Source organism: Natator depressus, chromosome 3, assembly GCF_965152275.1.
Source record: "Natator depressus isolate rNatDep1 chromosome 3, rNatDep2.hap1, whole genome shotgun sequence".
NCBI lineage: Eukaryota > Metazoa > Chordata > Testudines > Cheloniidae > Natator > Natator depressus.
Window position 1 is genome coordinate 122,637,549 of NC_134236.1, and position 16,209 is coordinate 122,653,757.

Genomic DNA, 16,209 nt, shown 5'->3' on the forward strand with positions numbered 1-16,209 from the left:
TTTAGCTTTGATGATTGCACTGAACCAACCAAATAAACAAAAAAAACCCAACATTTAGATCTTTGGAGCGTGAAGAGTGGTGTAAAACAATGAACTATGCAGAGGAATGGAATGGCAAGTGACCAGAGAGCTTATTAATAAGTGACTTTTAGTGTATTTTATATAGTTTTATTGAGTTTCTCTGGGGACTATATGATTTACCTTGAGGTGGGAGGGGACTCACACATTGTTTCATGTTAATAAATGGCTAAAGTATCAGAGATGTACTAACAGAATTGGCAAAGGAAATAAATTCACTTACTGATAACTGAGCCGAATTTCTCTAGCCTGTTCCCATAAACACTGATTTTGTAAATTGGCTACAGTGTATCTATGATATTTTAAAAAATAAAATGGTTACTGGATATTTAAGTTGACTCTGGGCATCTGATCTGGACTCAAGAGCGTTTTCTGCAATTTTAGTCAATGCCAGCAATGGTGTTGAGACTGTGTCTTTATTTTAAGAAAAAAAAGTTCTGATGCAACTTTGAAGGATACAGGCATCTAAAATGAATGCAAATACTATTTATTATTTTAAATTAAGTAAGTAAAAAAGCTCATGCACCACAAATCCGACTTTTATGTCTGTTTCTTTCACATCTTATCATCCTGTTATTTTCTGGCAGATTTCCCTCACAGAATATTTCATTAAGTTAGATGTAGCATGCAAGCTTCCATTAAATAGGATTCCTTAAATTCTTTACTGCTTGGAATCTAAATGGATGACATGATTTGGGAGAGTGTGGGGATAAACAACAAAAAATATATTCGGGTTATTAGTATAAATTGAATGAGGAGAGTGAAACTGACTGCTTTTATGTTAGCAAAGTTTTCCTTCTGCACAGATCTCTATGGAAATTATGTGGCTGATCTGTCAATATCAATGGTCTGTGACACTTTCACAGTTTTGTGTACTGCTGTGATACAGAAAACTGTGTATAAATGATTAGTGGATACCTGTTCTTCTCTGAGGGATAGTAGGCCAGAAATTTATGGTAGGGCTGTTTCTCAGCAGGTCTACATTACACAGTGCATGGGTTATTCAGAACTGGGGAACTGCAACCATTCCCTCCAGTCACTGTCCTGTACCGCATCCATGCAAAGCTTGGGCAGAGTGGAAAATCTAGCCCTTTGTGTATAACACTTGCAGCACTACCACCCTTATTGGCGTCAACAGGAGTCAGCAGGAGTTTTGCCAATGATTTCAGTGGCATGGGGCGTTGAGTCCCAATCATATGTGCCTGTGGTGGGGTTCTTGCACCTTCCTATCAAGCATCTGGCTAGTGTCAAAAACAGAATACTGGACAAGATGGACCACAGATCTGATCCCATGTTCCTATCAAACCAGCATTCCTTCAAGTCTGCCTCATATCTTCAATAGCTGAGCCACTAGACAAACTCTCTCCCACCACTACAAAACTGCTCACTACATTTGCCACCGCTTGAAGCCACTGAGTCTCCTTATCCCCCTACAACCATAAGGAAATACTCTGCCTGCAAAGAGACAATGAAGCCTACTCTTGCCACAATGGGGCAAGGAAAGAGAAGGCACCTTCTGAGAAAACATCCGCCATAGCAGGCCTTAGAGCAGAAGGGTGGGAGGAGAGGAGAGGGAAATACACCCACCATGGTGAGAGGAGAGAAAATGTGCTAGTGGAAAACCCAGAAGCATTCCTGACCAGTTTGCATTTTTTCTCCAAATTGCCTGCAATTTAAGAAGATTTTTGCTGCACGTTAAGTAAACCCATATTCATAAATACTGCAGGTAATGTTCTTTGTGCAATGTGAGGCAACTTTTGTTATGGCTTAGCAGCCCTCGGGAAATGATGACATGCTTCAAGAAAATACTCTCAGAGGATTCATATGTTTTCTCAAGTAGTTTCCTTAAAGGATTGAAGCAGCATTTCAGGAGCTTACAGAGTACCAGAAAAGCAACAAAAGGATTTCAACACTAATAGATCTGGCAACATGGCAACTAATATAAACATCACCCTCTTTTTTTCTGAATATTATACCATAGCCATTCATGATGCCATTCTTATCAGTCTGTCAGCATTTCCATTGTAAACCAGAATTTTCAGTGGTTTAAAATAGTCATGAAATGGGCTCTTTAGCTAAATCTTAGAAGTCTCAGTTCAAATGCAAATCTTTGTTGCAATTTTACAAAAATCCATTTAGATTTTGTTAAACTGTATGCCTGTGTAGGAAAAAAAATAGTTTAACATAAACCAAAGCCTCTTTTAACTCATAAATTCCATTTTTATTCCATCATGGTGGGGACAGATTAAGTGAACTTCGTAGTGCTTGTGAAAGGTGTTGGCTTTGTAACCCTGGAGAATGTAAAACTGTCCCCACTAGGACCTTCCTGATGTTCCCCAATCATGACTTGGAGGGCAAAAAGGCTATTCAGTTTACATTCTTTTTCTATGTCCATAACCGCCTAATGCGTAAATTATGTATTAAATGGATTTGTTGAATGTTATATCAGCTATAGAAAAGGTTAAAAAAATGTTCATATGGTCAAATACTGCAGTGTTTACTCAGTAAAAACTCATATGGACATTGATAGAAAAGATTTCCAGTGGAAAAGTCTGAATGAAAAATGCAAGACTTTGACCCACAGGGATTTTTAATATGTATGGGAAACTTCAAAACATATATTTACACAAAAGATCACAGCATTGTCTTTTGGGTAAATAATAGTTAATTATAACTACTCTGGGAAACTCATTCCAGTCTATCACATACTGCACTGTAGATCATATGCATCTTAAAACACTGTCCAAACACTTATGAGACCACAATGTCTCAGGGAGGAATGAATATTAAATTTTAAGAATTGGCCAGTGTGCAGTGCCTTCACTTGAAAAGCATGGTGGATTTGGCGGACAAAGTGCAGGGATGGTGCTGTGTCCCACAGGAATCACAACTGCTGCCTTGCAGAGTCCTTCCTCTTGAGAGCTAATCTTAGCAGCCAAGTTTAAAGTTTAAAACTTTGTTGTAATCTTTAAAATGTCTGAGGATACAAGTCACGTTGCCAGCTACACAAGGCTAAGAGATTCTTAACAAAGGCTTTGATCCCTAAACCTTTTAGGATCCATTAGCCATTACCAAGGAGGCAGGACTACTCAGGGAGAACAGGGGTTTAAAAAGCCAGCTCCTCAGTGACCAGAGGAGCTAGCAACCAGGAGCAGTGAACAGGAAGTTTTCAGAGGGAGTTCTCCAGGTGAAGGAGAAGTGATAAGGTTACCCTTGAGGCGAGTTTGTTGTCTCTTTATTTGTTTGTTGTGTGGTTGCTGCTTAACTGAACTATATAGTGTGGTCTGTTTGGGGGGGCCCATGTGCTAAGGTTAGTGGCCTACTAGGCAAGGCTGAGAGCTTTTTATTGAGGCATTGATCCCTAATCCCTTTAGGATCCATAAACTGTTAACCCAGAAGGCAGGACCAATCAGGGAAAACAGGGGTTTAAAAAGCCACTCCTACACTACCAGAGGAGCTAGCGAAAAGGAGCAGCTAACAGGGGAGTTTTACAAGGGAGTTTAGAGCAGGAGCCTTAGAGCCAAGTACACCTGATTAACATTCTCTAAACATAGGCCAAAACACCAACCTGCTGGAGTAAAAATAATTCAGGCAGAAATTCAGCAGCAGAGTGGGGGCTATTCACTTTATTGCACTGAATGCAGCACGTATGATTACCTGCCTTGTGGGCAGGTGGCATATATGTGCATTCAGTGCCAGGAGCTCATGGCCCTCAGATACCAATCACAGGTTCTAGAGACCACAGTGGCAGAACTGGAGGAGCTAAGGGAGCCAGAGGTACATAGATGAGACTTTCTGGGATACAGTAGAATGGTCCCACCCTCAGACTCACCGCCTCTGTGCTGTTGAGGAGGATGAAAGTCTCAAGGAAGGAGAACATCAAAGTAGATCAGAGAGAAATGATCCCATAGTTGGGACTCTCTTTCCAGATGATGTCATGGTATCCTTGCGCACTGAGGATACCTCTCCAGGGGAGGGAATCCCATTTATGGGGAAGAGACAGGGGATAATAATGGGGGATTCAATCATTAGAAAAACAGAAAGCTGGGTTTGCGATGACCAGGAGAACCACACGGTGAATTGCCCACCAAATGTGAAGGCTGTTGTTCTCTCAAGACATCTCAACCTACTTATGTGCAGTGCTGGGGAGGAGTCAGTGGTCGTGGTATTAGTACATATCAAAGACATAGGGAAAGGTAAAAGAGAGGTCCTGGAGGCCAAATTTAGGCTGCTAGGTAAAATATTAAAGTCCAGGATCTCTATGGTAACATCCTCTGAAATCCTTCCAGTTCCACGTGCTGGGCCAGTTAGACAGGGAGAACTGCAGGGTCTCAATGAGTGGATGAGACAATGGTGTAGGGAGGAGGGATTTAGGTTTATTAGGAACTTGTGAGCCTTTTGGGTAAGGAGGAGCCTATACAAGAAGGATGGGCTCCAGCTATACCAAAATAGAACTAGATTGCTGGTATGTAAAATTTAAAACTTTGTAGACGAGTTTTTAAACTAAGGGCAGGAGGAAAGCCAACAGGTGCAGAGGAGGATAGAAACTTCCTTGGGGGAGGATCGATTAATGGGGATTTTCTATACCCTAGCAAAGAGGAGAGGCTAGAAGTTGATAAAATACAGGTAGGAACTGCAGAGAAACAGTCAAATGAAAAAGAGTTCCGTTCAATTACATCACATAATGGCAGACTGCTAAAAAGTGACACATTTTATAAGTGCTTATAACATGTTCTATAGCCATATAAATAAAAGTAAAACAAGGAAAGAAGAAGTGGGACTGCTAAACACTGAGGATGGGGTGGAGATTAAAGATACTCTAGGCATGGCTCAACACTGGACAAATACTTTGCTTCAGTTTTTAATAAGGCTAATGAAGAGCTTAGGGGTAGTGGCAGGGTAGCTAATGGGAATGAGGATATGGAAGTAGAAATTACCACATAGCCACAAGCCCAATAATAAGGATTTTTATGAATCTGTAAAATCATGGGTGAGAGTCAGACCATATGATTGGAGAATTGCTAAGAAATGGAAAAAAGTGATCCAGAAAACTAAAGGCCTGTTAGTTTGACCTGAATTGTATGCAAGGTCTTGAAACAAATTTTGAAAGACAACGTAGTTAAGGACATAGAGGTTAATGGCAATTGGGATAAAATACAATATGGTTTTACAATACATAGATCGTATCAGACCAACCTGATCTCCTTCTTTGAGAAAATAACTGATTTTTTAGACAAAGGAAATGCAGTAGATCTAATCTACCTGGATTTCAGTAAGCCATTTGATACAATTTCACATGGGAAATTATTAAACTGGAGAAGGTGGGGAGAATTGAAAGGCGTATAAGGAACTGATTAAAGGGGAGACTACAATGGGTCACACTGAAAGATGATCTGTCAGGCTGGAGGGAGGTTACTTGAGGACTTCCTCAGGGATTCCTCTTGGGATCAATCTTATTTAAAATTTTTATTAATGACCTTGGCACAAAAAGTGAGCATGTGCTAATAAAATCTGAGGATGACACCAAGTTGGGAGGTATTGCCAATACAGAGGAAGACTGGAACATCATACAAGAAGAACTTGAAAACTGGAATAATAGAAATGGAGTGAAATTTAATAGTGGAAAGTGCAAGTTCATGCACTTAAGGACTAAAAACAAGACTTTTGCTACAAGCTGAGAATTTATCAGTTGAAAGAGACAGAGGAGGAGAAAGACCTGGGTATATTGGTTGATCACAGGATGTCTCTGAGTCGCCATGATAACAGTTAATGCAATCCTGGGATCCATCTGGTGAAATATTTCTACTAGGGCTAGGAAAGTGTTAGCGCCATTATACAAGGCACTTATGTGATCTCATCTGGAATACTGCGTGCAATTCTGGTCTCCCATGTTTAAGATAGATGAATTCAAACGGGAACAGGTGCAGAGAAGGACTACTAGGATGATCTGAGGAATGGAAAACCTACCTTATGAGAGTAGACTCAAAGAGCTTGGCTTGTTTAGCCTAACCAAAAGGGGAGATATGATTGCTTTCCATAAATATATCAGAAGGATAAATACAAGAGAGGGAGAGTAGTTACTTAAGTTAAGTGTTGTGCCAATGTGGACACAAGAAGAAATGAACACAAACTGGCCATCAATAAGTTTAGGCTTGAAATTAGATGAAGGTTTCTAAATATAAGAGGAGTAAAGTTCTGGAACAGCCTTCCAAGGGGATTGGTGAGAGGAAAACATCTAAATGACTTCAAGACTGAGCTTGATAAGTTTATGGAGGGGATGATATAATGAAACTGCCTACAATGGCATGTGGCCGATCTCTGACTGCTAGTAGCAAAAATCCCCAATGGCCAATGATGAGACACTAGATGGGGAGGGCTCTGAGTTACTACAGAGAATTCTTTCCCAGGTGGTTGGCTGGTGGGTCTTGTCCACATGCTCAGGGTCTAACTGATCACCATATTTGGGGTCAAGAAGGAATTTCCCCCTGGGTCAGATTGGCAGAGATCCTGGGGTTTTTTTGCTTTTCTTTACAGCATGGAGCAAGGGTCATTTGCAGATTTAAACTAGCATAAATGGTGGATTCTCTGTAACGGGAATCTTAAATCATGATTTGAGGACTTCAGTAACTCAGCCAGAGGTTCTGGGTCTATTACAGCAATGGGTGGGTGACATTCTGTGGCCTGCAATGTGCAGGCCAGACTAGATGATCATGATGGTCCCTTCCAGTCTTAAAGTCTATGAGTCTATGTGACAGAGGTCTATAAAATCATGAATGACGTGGAGAAAGTGAATAAGGAAGTTTAAATTGCACCTTCCCATAACACAAGAACCAGGGGTCACCCAATTAAATTAATAGGCAGCAGGTTTAAAATAATCATAAGGAATTACTTCTTCACACTACACACAATCAACCTGTGGAACTTGTTGCCAGGCGATGTTGTGAAGGCCAAAACTATAACTGGGTTCAAAAAAGATTTAGATAAGTTCAAGAAGGATATGTCCAAGTCCATGGGGCTGGATGCGTTGCATCCGAGAGTGCTAACGGAATTGGCGGCTGTGATTGCAGAGCCATTGGCCTTTATCTCTGAAAACTCGTGGCGAACGGGGGAAGTCCCGGATGACTGGAAAAAGGCTAATGTAGTGCCAATTTTTAAAAAAGGGAAGAAGGAGGATCCTGGGAACTACAGGCCAGTCAGCCTCACCTCAGTCCCCGGAAAAATCATGGAGCAGGTCCTCAAGGAATCTATCCTGAAGCACTTACACGAGAGGAAAGTGATCAGGAACAGTCAGCATGGATTCACCAAGGGAAGGTCATGCCTGACTAATCTAATTGCCTTCTATGATGAGATTACTGGTTCTGTGGATGAAGGGAAAGCAGTGGATGTATTGTTTCTTGACTTTAGCAAAGCTTTTGACACGGTCTCCCACAGTATTCTTGTCAGCAAGTTAAAGAAGTATGGGCTGGATGAATGCACTATAAGGTGGGTAGAAAGTTGGCTAGATTGTCGGGCTCAACGGGTAGTGATCAATGGCTCCATGTCTAGTTGGCAGCCGGTATCAAGTGGAGTGCCCCAAGAGTCGGTCCTGGGGCCAGTTTTGTTCAATATCTTCATAAGTGATCTGGAGAATGGTGTGGATTGCACTCTCAGCAAATTTGCGGATGATACTAAACTAGGAGGAGTGGTAGATACGGTGGCAGGTAGGGATAGCATACAGAAGGACCTAGACAAATTGGAGGATTGGGCCAAAAGAAATCTGATGAAGTTCAACAAGGATAAGTGCAGGGTCCTGCACTTAGGACGGAAGAATCCAATGCACCGCTACAGACTAGGGACCGAATGGCTAGGCAGCAATTCTGGAGAAAATGACCTAGGGGTGACAGTGGACGAGAAGCTGGATATGAGTCAACAGTGTGCCCTTGTTGCCAAGAAGGCCAATGGCATTTTGGGACGTATAAGTAGGGGCATAGCAGATAGAGGGACGTGATCGTTCCCCTCTATTCGACATTGGTGAGGCCTCATCTGGAATACTGTGTCCAGTTTTGGGCCCCACACTACAAGAAGGATGTGGATAAATTGGAGAGAGTCCAGCGAAGGGCAACAAAAATGATTAGGGGTCTGGAACACATGACTTATGAGGAGAGGCTGAGGGAACTGGGATTGTTTAGTCTGCGGAAGAGAAGAATGAGGGGGGATTTGATAGCTGCTTTCAACTACCTGAAAGGGGGTTCCAAAGAGGATGGTTCTAGACTATTCTCAGTGGTAGAAGATGACAGGACAAGGAGTAATGGTCTCAAGTTGCAGTGGGAGAGGTTTAGGTTGGATATTAGGAAAAACTTTTTTCACTAGGAGGGTGGTGAAACACTGGAATGCGTTACCTAGGGAGGTGGTAGAATCTCCTTCCTTGGAAGTTTTTAAGGTCAGGCTTGACAAAGCCCTGGCTGGGATGATTTAATTGGGGATTGGTCCTGCTTTGAGCAGGGAGTTGGACTAGATGACCTCCTGAGGTCCCTTCCAACCCTGATATTCTATGATTCTATGATTCTATATGTACATCAATGGCTATTAGCCAAGATGTCAGTGATGCAACCCCATGCTTTAGGTGTCCCTAGCTTCTGACTGCCAGAAGCTGTGACTGAATGACAGGGGATGGATCACTCAATAATTGCCCTGTTCTGTTCATTCCCTCTGAAGCACCTAGCATTGGCCACTGTTGGAAGACAGTTTGGCCATTCTTACTGCATTTTAAAACTAAAAAGTTTAAAATGAGGCTGCAAATCTAGGATGATGGCAAATCCAGAAGTCAACTTCTGAGTCTTTCATGCCCTATCAAACTAGATTTTAGGGAACCAATCACTCTCTCACTTTTAAAGTGGCCACACAGTATATTTTGGTATGTATAGGTTTTTCAGATAAAATCGAAGACCGCCGAACATTTCTGCAATTTACCCCAAGAGGTCCTCCTCTGTTTAAATCTGTTCAGCTACCATCTTTAAGATGATGATTCATATTAGACACCTCACCTGTCTCTTGCTACCCAATCTTGATTGCTCACCCCAACTCAGAATCTACACTACTAAAACCAAGGTCCTTATTTATTCCATCCACACACAGAGTCATCTTTATCTTTTAATATTTTTACTTTCGTCAGTTCATTTTTTGTTTTCTGTAGTATTATTTAAACAATTTTTTTCCTGATTTAATGCTTATTTTGCTTCTGCTGCCCCCATTTTTACTCTTTCAGCAGAATATCTTTAGAGTTATGTTTGGAAATTCAGTTCTATGAGACGATGAAACCAAATTCATTTTAGTTCTTCTTGGGGCTAGTAAGAATTTCCAAAACATTTGCTGTGCACACAGTAGTCATATGCTACTGCTTCTGTTTTCTTGAATGCTTAAGTTGAGTGACTTTGACCAACTGTTTATCAGTTATGAACCTTTTTATGTTAGGTCAATGGTTTGTCAACAGCTGCTCCACTGTAAAAGTTTCCATTTATTGGGGAGTATAAGGAGAAGAATTATAATAAAGAAGGTGGAAATTATACTCTGGTGCCTGAGAGCAGTTAAATGTGATGGTAAAAACACCAACAGAGTGTCCTAGAGAAGGAAAATGATTTTACCGCATGAATGCCTACCTCATTACACAGTGAAATATACCATCATGCATTTTGTGCCTTCATCATGTACTGTATGGGATAGCGAAACCCTGTGTTTCATATAACAGCTGTTACAATGAATCTATCAAGTATTGCATCTCCACCTTCTTTTTTGTCTTTCTCTCTCTTTTTCAGGCACCAGCAAAACAGGGATGAGTAATTCTGTTTTCTATCTTTTCCATTAGTTATTTATGTCTGTCTGTTCTGGGGCTATAGAAGATGGTGGGAGATGTGGGAGTGATTTTGCACATCAATGTATCAAGATAGTACTAGTATAAAAGGCACTGATATAGCAAAGTATCTTCCCATAGGCACTAATTAAAAAGCAATAAGTTCACTTGAGAAGTGGTTGCTTCAGTACTCAATGCACTACAGTTTCTGTTCCCCTTCTTTCCCCTAAATAGTGCTACACATTAAAACATGAAACAAAATAAAGGTTGGAGAGGTGTAACTCATTGTCACAATCCAGAAAATCATTTCTCTGCCCCTGCTCCCCAGCGCACAGCATTGTACCACGAGCTATAGCATACAGCTAACATTTTCAAACTAATTAAGTCGCCTTACTTTGAAAGTGCTGAAGTCCTGCAACTCCACCAGCCACAATGTCAGTCGTTGGTGCTCAAAACAGGCCACTGTAGCCCATAGAGTTAGTTTTAGCATTTATTTTATTTAGCAGTAACACAAGGAAACTACAGACCTGTACCTTGTAAGACACTGGCTTCAGCAGTTAGAATAAGGCTTGCAGTCTATGAACTTTGGCACAGATAAATGGCCCAACGGTCACCCCTAAATTTTGAGGAACTGGGAATAGACGGCTTAAGGGGGAAGTTTGCACATCAAGACATTAGCCAACCACAGGAACATGAGCTAACACCATGTTTTGTGTATTTTAAGAAAGAACATCTGCAGATGTCTAATCACAAAAGTGCCATGGCAACAAATTGATGTATATGATAATAAGTTGAGATCATTAATACACTAATCTATAGGAGAAGGGCACCCCTACATTAGTAGGGTGAGGAAACACAAATAAGGAATTGGGGAGAAACCCCTACTAAATATGCATCAGGCATAGTGGCATCATTGTATCATATTATAAAAGTTGAATCTCAGCCTGTGGGCAGGAGGGGAGAAAGATGTAACCCTTGGGAGGAGCCAGGTTGATGGCCACTGGTAATGATGAGGAAGGTGATGGTATGAGGAAGATAACAGCTAACATTTCAGGTTGTTCTGCAAGAAATGGTGTGTGTATATGGATGTTTAGATGTACATTCTGTGTTATCTCTGTCTACCTTGCTGGATCAGAGTGTTCGTGACTTTGCTAAATGTATTAATAAACTATTATACATAAAGAAGGGTTCCTAAAGTTTGAGTGTTGCAACTGCGCACATTGTGGTTCCCAACCAAACAGTAATTTTAATAATACTGGGCCTGATCTTGGCACAAGAACCTGTCAAACCTCAAAGTGATAACTGGGAATTCTTAAGTATCAATATAATTAAAACATAATCCATAGACCAGGCTACACCAGCGAGCGTGGTGCCTAAATATGGATTTAGATGCCTAACTCTGGGCAGTCACATCTAAAAATGTGGACTATAGACATTAGGAAAATTGTTAGCTTCCATAAGAAAGCATCAAGCATTTGCTACTATCAGAGGCAGGATTTTGCACTAGATGGAGAAATCCTATGCTGAGGGGAAAATACCCCAGGCCTATTTGTCCTAAAGTGGGTTGCCAACTCCCTTGAGAAGGGTGGAATAAGAGGTTCTACATTTGGAGTCCAGGGGAACATTTTTTCTCTTTCTGGTAGTGGTGATGGCTTAATAGCCTCAGGTTAAGGGTAGAAATACCTTGACTTCCTAGAACCATAAATTCAACTCCTTGCAGGGTCAGCTCAGGTCTCCATCTTCCAGTCAGAGACACTCTGAATTCAGTAAAGTGCATTTCATTAGACGAACAATTTTCAAATGAGACTTTAAAAATGAAAGCTCTGATTCCTCATTATGGACATCTGGACATTAAAGAGAAGGGCTTTGTTTCTCCACCTCTGACTAAAGATTTCCCCTCCTAACCCTGTGCTGGATTTCAGTGGACATATTACTCATGCATATATAAATTATAAAGCACTTTCGGATAACAGGCACTATGTAAAAGTGCTATACTTATGATAATGAATCACTGCTGCATGGTGGGGAAAGAGTCTATTTACTACATAGAGCCTCTCCTTAAAAGAGAAATCACTGAAGCAATACTAGGGAAAACAGAACTTTTCAAAGGATTGTATAGCTAGCCTGGTAATATAGCAGGTTCAGGAGCTGCCTGTCTGCTAAGGACAGCATATGTTCTGGAAGTGATATACTTGATCTTGGGGGAGGAGGATAGATGGCCCTGAAAATATCCTTAAGAGATGCACATTAGAGAGAGATTTAAAGCATCTTTGTAAGTTGTTTTACAGTTCATCCTTCAGCACAGAAGTTGTGGATAGTGCTGGCAGCAGTGACTGGAGGCAGGATATGCAGCTGTCACCACAAAACTGGGATTGAGTTCTGCTCACCCCTCTAATCCTTAAGGTGAACTTCATTGGCAAGAACAGACTAGAGGGAGGAAATGAATGCCCAAGTTTGAATCCAGACAGGTGGCAACTCTAAATCTAGGAAGCTAAAATACCATTTCTGTAAATCTCATGGTGTAACTAATGCCAGCTTTCTTTTTCTCATAAGACTTTTTAAATTCCATCACTGTTACTGGTGCCTGAATTGCACATACTAGAATAAAATAAGCTGGTTAAGTTAACCAATGGAGCCTTCTCTTTATCTGTTCTACATAATATTTTTCTTCTGCAACACTCAGAGCTGTAGTAAGTTTCTGTTTGTTGCTTTCTTTGGTGATGGAAGTAGTGCTGCAGGAGGTGCTATTATTTTCTAAAACCTATTCCCAAAATTTCCATAAGTCCAAGGTGGAAAGTCTATTTCACAAAGTTGAGGGAAGAGGATTCCTTCACCCAGTACCATTTCCAATTATGAATAACTCAAGGTACTATAAAACCTCTGCAGATAAACTGTACTTGGAGCTCATTTTCCTCTCACACCCGGAAAAAATTACTGAAGTAAATGGCTACAGAGTAATCTGCTTTCCCCTAGTATAAAATGGGTGTAATTAGAGGAGAATTAGATCCTATACCTTTCCTGAAAATTATAAACCAAGATACACTTGCATTCTGTTTCTAAAGGGCTAAAGTAATTACTAGTGTTAAATTTGTAATATCGATAATATTACTGCAATATTCTTAATAGTTCATTGCTTCCACATTATCACTATTCCCCATGACCCTGTCCCTGCAGAGATGCATGTAGGTGGATCTCTGGGTTTGAGGGGAACCCCCATAAAGTAAATAGGGTTTCATGTAGGCACAAGAGTCAGACTGTGTGGATGTCATTTTAGGGTCAGGATCCCAAGCTGTATAAGAAGAAAATGTGAGAGTAAAAATTATTTGTACTATACTACTGTTTACACTAAGTAAAGAAAAACCGCTGTTCTTTTAAACAAGTTAGGTAATTTGATTTGATTTGTCTCTATTGAGGACATCCTGAATGCATTCTAACTGAGCCCTTCAGAGTTAGAGAAACTCTATATACGCTTACATAAAAAATGTACAAGTGGGGACAGATATCACTTCCCGCAAAAAGGACCCTATGTACACATGAACCTCCCCTTCCTATGAAGAGAGAGAGGTTTTTATTGCCTCTTCCATGGCACTATCCCTTCCTTCCCGAAGACTGCATGGGGTGGGAGTAGGGGCAGGTTGGGTGCAGTGTAGCTGGTGAAGACACTCACCTCCTTGCTCTTCTGTTCATCCCAGACACAAAGAATAAATCCATCTGAAAGTTCATGCAACCTCAGCCACGCTACCAGGGTGGCAGAGGGCCATGAAACTTGCATAAATGGTCCTTTGCCTGCACTGGGTCCTGCAAGATTTGCAACAATCTTGGAGAATCCATGGTTTCTACTTGTGAAACCCCTTGCTCATTTTAGGGGGGTGTCTACTTCTGCAAGAAATAGAATTCTATATACAGAAAGCTTTGTGATTATCATGGAATTTTCTGCATCCTCCATCCAGCCCACCAATCCACTTCCTTCTTTTGTTTTGGGCATGTGAGGAGGTCAGCTCATCCCATATTTCTGAATGACAGGAGAAACATTCAAGAAAAAAAACATTGCATATGAGCTTCTCATACAATACTATTCTCTCGCGTGGCGACCTATTTCCTAATGAATATCAAAGTCAACAAAACTTACAAAATACACACACTTTGTGTAAGAAACAATTGTGAATAAAATGAATACCCAATCTCCTTGTTTCTTTTTATTTTACTTCTGGGGGATTTTTGTATCATTCCATTAAGTCTGGCAACCAGATGGTCAGCTAGAGAAAACAGTGACTCAGTGATAGACTTGCAGCCTCAACAATCTGAAAATGAGCAGATCCATATGTTTTCCTCCCCCTCCCCCTTTTTTTGGGTCAAAACTAGTCACTGTTAAACTGCTACCATTTTCTTTGCTCAAGATGTGGGATTTTGGGGGTATCTGTACACTTAGAAACTGAACACATAGGGGATAACTGAAATTCTAAACAATGTGGAGAGGTTAAAATAGTCCACCCCAATAGTTATATAATACAGTAGTAGCTAGTGCTCACTATCAGATATTGAAATACTGTAAATGATATCATTTAAGAATTTTTTGATCTACACTAAAAGATGAAAATATAGATGGCTGGGACTAGTTAAAGTTATTTATTTAAGGTTGTTTCCATAACTACCACCTATAGTGATGTATAATCTGCGCTTCTTTACAAAGTTAGATTCTGATCCTACATTGGGGTAGCTATTCCTACACACTGAGTTTAAAATCTAATACATAAACCATTTATCTGAGCTTTGTATAAAGAATCTTAGCTTCAAAACACTGGTCAAGAAATGAGGCCCCTCAAATATACTGGAAAAGTGGAATTGCATTTGTTTGAATATGCTTGGATCTCATCTGGTTTTAAAAGCTAAGTAAGGCTTGTTAGTACTCTATTACTTAGATGAGAATCTCCAAAGGGAAAAGAGCAGGCAGACAAATTATTTTAATACCCTTAATTTCTTGTCTACAGGCTACACATAAGATACTAACAAAAAGAACAGACATTGCTTTAGCTCAGTAGGTACAGTAGCCCTTTTTTTAAGAGAGGACCTCACTCCAATTTCTCGCTGGAGCGGATTCTTCACAAATAAGTATAATCCTTCATTTAACGTTTACACACTTGGTTACCTCTCAGCACTCAGCTGTGTCACATCAGGCTTTACAATTTTTACTTAAAATTGACAGAATTCATTTATGCACTACCTGGTTTTATTATGGTTATGGAAAAAGTGGCATTCAACATATTCCAGCAACAGCCATGATTTTATCAAAATTTGCCATGATGCATCTATGATTTTACCTAAATTTTCTGACACATTACTGCCTGGTAATGACACAGTCAGCAAACATCGTCCAAATATCTGTTGTTCCTACAAAGTTAAAGTGAATGGGACTAGATTAGTTCTTTTCCTTTTTCCTCCTTTGTCTCCCACTTGTAAATCACATACACTCATTTTCCCTTTATCCCAGAAGTAGGGAGCAAAATTGAAATGTGGCTAATATTGTGATCTCACTTCACAAGCACACGGTAAGATCCTACTCAATGCACAGCAAATCCTGAGAGGTCATATTTTGAATAAGAGAGCCACAAAACACCACTTTTCTTCAACATTATTGAAATACACTAGTGCCACGTCTACACTACAGAGTTACGTCAACTTTATGTAAGTCAACATCGAGCCTCTGATTTAAGCAAGTTGATCTTGCGTGTCCACACTACACTCTTTGTGTCAGCAGAGTGCATCCTCACTAGCAGGGTTTGCATCAATGCACAGACCACTGCACTGTGGTTAGCTATCTCACAGTGCACTTAGCCAAGTGTAATTTTGAATTGGGATTGCAGTGCCTTATGGGACCAAAATATTGGCACGGGTGGTTATGGGAACATGGCGTTAGCCTCCCTTTTCCCCTCCACTCCTGAAATCAATGGCAAACAAACCAAGCCTTTTTTGTAAGCCTGGGTTACCTGCGCAGACGCCACAGCATGATAAGCATGGACCCCGCTCAGCTGTACATTGTTGTTGTGAGCATTAGAAACACCTCATGCCTTATCCTGCAGTATCTACACAGTTAATACAGGAGCCACCATGCAGAATACTGTGATGCCATGCAAGTAGCCCTTCTGGAAGAGTAATTCCAGCCGGGTAATTCACAGTTGCTGGTGACAGTCACGCATCATCTTGACATGGTTGAGCACTGTTTCTGGGCCCGGGAAAGAAGCATTGACTGGTAGGACTGCTTCGTTAAGCAGCTTTGGGATGACGAGCAGTGGCTGCAGAACTTTCAA

At 40.7% G+C, this 16,209-nt stretch overlaps 1 protein-coding gene across 1 annotated transcript in view; it reads right to left on the bottom strand.

Annotated features, from left to right (window-relative positions):
- The window catches only part of PRKN (parkin RBR E3 ubiquitin protein ligase), a 1,223,721-nt gene that overhangs the window by 702,346 nt on the left and 505,166 nt on the right, over positions 1-16,209 (bottom strand). The gene's annotated exons all lie outside the window — the stretch shown is intronic.